The 6,772-nt window shown below is 42.4% G+C and overlaps 1 long non-coding RNA gene across 1 annotated transcript; it reads left to right on the forward strand.

Annotated features, from left to right (window-relative positions):
* Window positions 1-2,005: 2,005 nt before the first annotated feature.
* Window positions 2,006-5,722, forward strand: LOC131275967 (uncharacterized). Its single transcript, XR_009183436.2, has 3 exons — window positions 2,006-2,162; window positions 3,662-3,845; window positions 5,051-5,722. It is a non-coding gene; the product is annotated as an uncharacterized lncRNA (long non-coding RNA).
* The last annotated feature ends 1,050 nt before the right edge of the window (window positions 5,723-6,772 follow it).

Below are 6,772 nucleotides of genomic sequence, written 5' to 3' on the forward strand. Positions count from 1 at the left end.
TCAATATCTAAATGTGTCAATACCTAAATGTTTCAAGAGCTTAGGGAGGGGTGGCTGCCAAGGTCCTCCTCTTACCTGAGTCACTTTGTTGTTCCTCTGATCTGACTTCTCCCTCTACTTACAATATGCATCTATTTGCTTGGTGTCCATGTTTGTTTTACACAGGTGATGATTCTTGTTAGGGAGTTAATAAGTCTCCCTGCTACTCCTTTGTTCAAATATTTATGAGTAAAATATTTGTATGTGTATGCCTCTAAAACCATCTAGAAAAAAAGAAAATGACTCCAAGTGGGCAATGATAAAAATGGCATTAGACTTTTCCCTTGCAACATTGGTTACTAGGTTCCATTTTTTACATTTCTGAGGAAAAACAACTTGAATGTGGAATTCTATTTTGAGACAATACATGATTAATATGTATGGGAACAAATGGTCTCTTTTTTTTTTTTTTTTGATGTTCACAGACAATGGAAAGGTACAGTACATGAATATTTTTTAAAAGGAAATATTCCAATAAAATTAAAAATGAATCCATGTAATAAGATATAGAAATAGAAAAACAGAGTTGAAAAAAGACTCATTAAAACTGTTTATATTTGGTTTAGATATTTTTCCATTCATGGTGGATAATAAGTTTGGATATTTTAATGCTGTTGTTAGAAAACATTTATTAAATAATTTATGCATTGCCATTTGAAATTAGAATTCCCCAAATGTTCAACGAAATATGGAAATTAAGCAAGATGAGAAAGTGGGGATTATGGATAATGATGAATTCAATATGAAGATACTCATTTAAATATATGTTTCAATAGTAAAATGTTGACCAATGGAAGTCTGTATAAGTACGATATGTAATAAATAAAATGGTGCAGTGGAAGAAAGAAAAGATAAGAAGGAAGGAAAAAGGAACCCTATTCATTCTCCTTAACTAAGAAAGAAAAAGTCAGGAATTATAATAGAAAATGCCAACAAAATGCCAGGAAGCTCATTTACCCCCCCCCCCCCCACCTGCCTGTGCGATTCCCTTTCTCCTCATTCAATTGAAAGTGCCATGAAGGCAAGGACCTGGTCTGCTGAGATCTTTGTGCTTGTCTGTGTTAGTTTAGGAAGGTACTGCTCTGCCCTCAGCTTTCTTTTTATTCTTATCTTCATTTCATTTTATGGTTGCAAGGATAAAATAATAAAAACCATGTAAAGTGTTTAGAGAGTAACTGACAACTCAAAATATATTCCTGTTGTAGTTATTGTTTTTGTCATCATCAGCATCACCTGCTGAAATGTAAACACTTAGGTAGTGGTTGGCACCAAGGAAGAGGTATAGCCATGCCTGGAATATGCATTTGAACTGGTGAACAGACAGCAATGATGTTGGTCCAGTACCCGTAATCTCAGCTTTCACTGTCTGGTTGTGTGGTCCTTGCTCTACCTGGCTGGCTGTGGTCACCTAATTGGCACTGTCTCAATCCACCATGCCTTCCCCTTCCTTTTACACCATTCCTGAGCTCTGCATACACAGCTACTATTGCTTCATGAGCTGAGCTGAGGCTGGGAGGGAGAAGGAAGTGCATAAGGGAAGTTTATTCCAGTTATGACCGTACCCCATGGTTTCCGCCATGTGTGTCTTCATCAACCAGATTCCTCTTTTATAGGAAAAAAATTACCTCAGCTTTTCTTCTTCCTTCGTGGTCCTCAATTTATTTGGGTGTAAATTCTGGAAAGAAAAATGAATGGCTAAAATTTTAACTTCTGAATTTTTAACAGGTAGAATCTAGAATTTCCACAAACCAGAAGGTTCCTGTGAACCCCTGTGTTTGGGATCAGGTCTCTCTCAGCTCACCTTTCAGCCTTAAACACAACCCTGCCTCAGAACCTCCCTCTCCTCAGCTTCTTCCTGGGAGAAGTATTTCTAGGACTCTCTAGAGTCATTTTGGAAAAGTGTTTAGTGTTTTAATGTGCTTATGAGTAATAATTAAGAATAAAATATCTTTCATTTTGCAGCAGGGCATCCATGGCCTACCATCCTCAACATCAAACCTGTGGTCATTTAAGGAAAGGTTGAGGACTCACACTTCTCATCCTCATCCTCCACTCTTGCCTCTCCTAATCCACGGCCAGCACAGAAGCAGCGCAGCCACCCTCATCTCAAAACCTACTTACAGGTGACATGAATTCCCATGACCTTGACTTAGGAATTCAGAGAAAATGAACATGGCTGTACTGAGAAGTATAGTGAAAGGGAAATGGTGTGAAAGGAGAGATTAGACAGCTACAGAAGATGCTTTCACAGAAGTTTGAATTCCAGTCTAGTTCAGGATATAAAAGATGCTCAGTTGTGCCCCTTGTGATGCTAATGGTCAAGCTCAAGGGGAAGAAGAGTTTATGGGCCTTAAGCAAACATGAACAGCAGGTGTGTACATGGAGCTGCTATTCCTAGACCAGAGGAGCACTGCAGGTTTGAGCCATCCAACCCCACAGGCTCCTTCACCCTCAGCAATGTGCACATCATACATCCTGAGGGCAGTTTATTCCTCTCTAATCCTGCACCTCTGACCTGTATAAAGTCAGAGCTGGTATGTACTCACGTTCCTTTTCCCCATCAAAATGCTGATGTCCAGGTGGCCCACAACCATGAGGTCCCTCGCTCTCTTCCGCATTCTCCTGGGGCCCTGAGGTCAGCTGAGACACCAGGAAGAAAGCTGAGGATCCCACCAGGAGGGGCCCTGGACAGAGGGCAGAGTGTGGCAGCTCCTCAGCTTTGGAGGCTTCTGGGGAGGGACCAGACCATGTGTGGGGGGCTCCAGGCCTAGGCATTCCCTTAACAAGCCATGACATCATGAGCAAGTGACTGACCCCTCCAGCCTCTGCTCTTTCCTGTAAGCTGAGGCCCTTGGAGCAGAGGCTCCCAGCTGCCCTTGGGGCACTAAAGGTGCTGGCTCTGTGGTTGTGAACATGAGGCTCAGCAGCTGCAGTGCAGAGACTGAGACAGGTCCAGTAGGAGCTCATGGGCACTGGGGTCAGCATTTCAGGGTATCCGTGTCTGAGTGTGCTGGGTGGTGTTTACACACTCATCTGTGTGTGTTTATAAGTGTGTATGGAAGGGCAGGTGGTGGTAAGGTGGAAACCTTGGACTGTTGTGTGTGCAAGTACATGTGTCTCTGAGTGAGTGTTTGTGGGTGTTACAGGAAAAAAATGACAGCCCAAATGAGCTAAAGACCCACACCTGAGTGACCGGCCCGTGGCCAGTTAAGAATCCTCTTTCTGCTCTAATAGGAACCGTGGGCCAGGTGTCCTGGGAAGCAGCGATTCTTCCCTGGGCTACTCCATGCCATGACCCTTCCACTCACCCCTGCTCCCAGGCCCTACAGTGGGCCCAACATGCCCCTTCTTTCCCAGACCTTTGGGAGAGACCCTCCTGCCACTGCAGACCCTGAAGGTGCGATGGCCTGAGCACCTGACTCAGGAAGTGGCCCCTCCAGGCTCTGCTGCTCTGAGCTCTGCCAGCTGAGAACCAAAGCAGTGCAGGGTTACACCTGAAGGTGTGGAAATAGCTGGTTTACATCATGTCTTTCTCCAAATCGAGGTTTAATTATGAGCTCAGTGTGTGTGTATCTTCTTAAAATTATTTTTCACATGACATGGTATGTTTATATTCTTCCAGCCATTGATAGGTGAGGCCAATGCTGTATCATCCATGATATTGCTTGACCCCTGATGATGATCACCTACAGCCCAGTGTTGGTCCATGGGGGGCAGTGTCCTCACTTATTCTGGGTGCAACTACAAGAAAAAGGGAGGAAGGTGAAGACTCCCTGTGGGAGCTTGAAGTCCTGTCTGTACAAAAGGTAATATAAAATGCCCTGTCATTTGCCTTTGTGATGGTAGATGTTGGCATGAATTGAGGGACAGCAGTGGTGGTGATGTTGGGGACACTTGAACACAGTGATGGGTAAGATTTTCCACTGCACAGTCTCCTTCCAGCCCACTTATATCATCCTGAGTTGGTGTCCAGCATCCACCACCATCATCGTATAATTAATATCTTTTAAGCACCTTCTCTTTCCAGCACCTATTCCTGAGCATCACTCAGGTAATCTCACAACCACCTGTTGAAGTAGGTTCTATTACATATCTTATAAATGAAGGAAATGGAGCACAGGATGATCAAGTATAGCAGTTTGATGTAATTGAGGAATTCCAAAAATAAATATTGGATTATGCTTGTAATCTGATCTGTACCTGGGCATGATTGAGTTATGATTAGGGTGTTGCATCCCCACGCCTTGGTGGGTGAGGACTCAGAGATAAAAGGCATGGCAAAGGACAGAGTTGAGGATTTCTGATGTTGAAATTTGATACTGAAGACCCAGGAAGTCAGCACACAGAGGAAAGAAAAGCCAGCCCCAGGAAGGAAGGAACCTTGAACCTAGAGAGAAGCAACCCCAGGAACATAGGAACCCAGGAAGCCTGAACCCTTGCAGATATCGGCAGCCATCTTGCTCCAAATAGACTTTGTTGAGGGAAGTAACTTACTCTTTATGACCTGGTATCTGTAAGCTCCGATCCCAAATAAATGCCTTTATGAAAACCAACCAATTTCTTGTATTTTGCATCAGCACCTCTTTGGCTGACTAATACATCAAGCATTTTGCTTGCATCTGCCCATTTAGAGGCAGCCTTGGGGTTTTGTCTGAGGTCCTGAATTCCAAAACCTGTGCTGCAGAGCCTTTGTGAGAGTGCCTCCACCCCTGGTGGAGCTGCATGGAACATCCTTGCACGTGTCTTTCTGTGGATATAGGTTGTCATTATTTTGGAGAAGTACCCAGGGTTGAAGTTCTTGATATAAGGTAGGTATCCATTTTGATTTAATTGAATTGGTTCATGCATCCAAGAGGATTGATAAATCTGAGTCTGTAGGACAGGCTGCAAATGGGAAACTTAAGGAAGATGATGTTGGATTCCCCAGGAGAAACTGTCTGTGTGAAGTAGAGTTATAAAGTCTCCTTTCTGACTGCTGAAATCGTTTAAGCTCTCTACCTCCTTTGTCCAGGGCAGATGGAATCAGCCACAGATGGAATCAACTGACCAATGATTGAAGTCCACCTGTTACATACTCACAATAACTGTCAAGTTAAGGCTTGCTTGACCAAACAACTGGCTTCCATAACCCAGTCAAGTTGACTCATGAGGTTAACCCTCTGCTCTTCATGTCTGATGCAACAGCTGCTCCTCGCCACCAGCAGAGCGAGAGCTCCAGTTCTCTGAGTCTTTCCCATACTCAATATTGGTACACTTTCAAGTTTAGCTGCTGTAGTGTCATCTCACTTTGGTTTTAATGTTTGCTGTTCCCTAATAACACTGTGAAGTATCTTATTTATCACTCTATCATAATATATCAGGATATTTTCATATTAATATATCCTCTTTTGTGCATGTCTGTCAAAATCTTTTATCTTTTTTTTTTCCAAATTAAAAGCCTTAGACTTTCTATTAGTTCATTACATAATATATATTCTAAGTACATATCCTTTGTCTGATACCTATATTAAGAATATTTTTTCTCATTCCTTGGCTTGCCCTTTATTTTCAGGAGCAGAGGTTTTAAATTTGATGAAGTTCATGATGTTTATCTTTTAATATATATTTTTTATACTCCTAAGAAATATTCACCTTTCCCATGTTGTGAAGATTTTTCTCCTGTGCTATCACCTAGGTACTTTATTTGAAACCATCTTAGTATCTTGAATAAAAACCATGAAAATTTTGCTGGTTAAAGCTTTTACATTTTGTCTATACTCCACCTCAGGTTTACTTTTTAGGTATGGTATGTGGTAGGAATTGATGTCCATTGTCTGTGGGTTTTTTTTAGATCGCTATCCTGTTGACCCAGCAGTGTTTTTTGCAAAGGTTTTCTCATCCTCACTGGGGAAGTGTGGGTAGGGAAGAATTGTTAAGCTAAACAAATCATTTCAGCTGCGAGTTCTCTAGACTCTGGTCAATCCCATATGACAGCACCCTAAGGACAGCCTTGCTGGCTTCCCTTGACCAGGTCAAGTTTCTCACATTTCAGCCACCTCCTCTTCTGTCCATCTGCACTCAGAGGCCTTTGGAAATCACTGCAACTTGCTACTCCCTGGGAAGGGCACTGTTCTCAGGAAACCACTTCACCAAGGCCCTGTAGTGTCCACTACTCTTCAGTAGTTCCATAGATATGTGTGATTTTATGTTATCTGAATTGTTCATTTAGATTTTTCTTGGTGCTACCTGAGGAAAAGTTCTTCCTTATCCTCACATCCTAAATTGGAAGTGGCATGATCTCATATGTATTTTGAATGACAACCAGGGCAATTTTCCTAGGTCAGAGGCTCATCATTAACTACTGGAAGTACCATCCCAAACTAGCTTAGGAGAGGACTGGAATGTAATTTACTCTTAGGAAGAATTTGAGGGTAGTAAGATGACCACTAGAGGAGAGGGAATGGTTGTAATTTTGGGCCTAGACTGCTCATGACTAGAAAGCAATATCCCTGGTCACTGATGTAGTTTAATCAAATGATAGGATCAGCCAGACTTGTATTTTGTCATCTCTTTTGTGGTGCTGTGTAATTCCCACCTATTATATAAAACCTTCAATTTAAAAAATCTATTATGCATAACTGCTCTGAGTTACTTGTTTCCTTCAGTAGGGGAAGGGGAGAATATAAGAGCAAAGTGCTGAGTGAGTCAAAGAACATTGGAGAAGAGCACCTGTGGTGGAAGGCAAGGTGAAGAG

The sequence above is a fragment of the Dasypus novemcinctus genome, chromosome 25, assembly GCF_030445035.2.
Source record: "Dasypus novemcinctus isolate mDasNov1 chromosome 25, mDasNov1.1.hap2, whole genome shotgun sequence".
NCBI classification, from domain to species: Eukaryota; Metazoa; Chordata; class Mammalia; order Cingulata; family Dasypodidae; genus Dasypus; species Dasypus novemcinctus.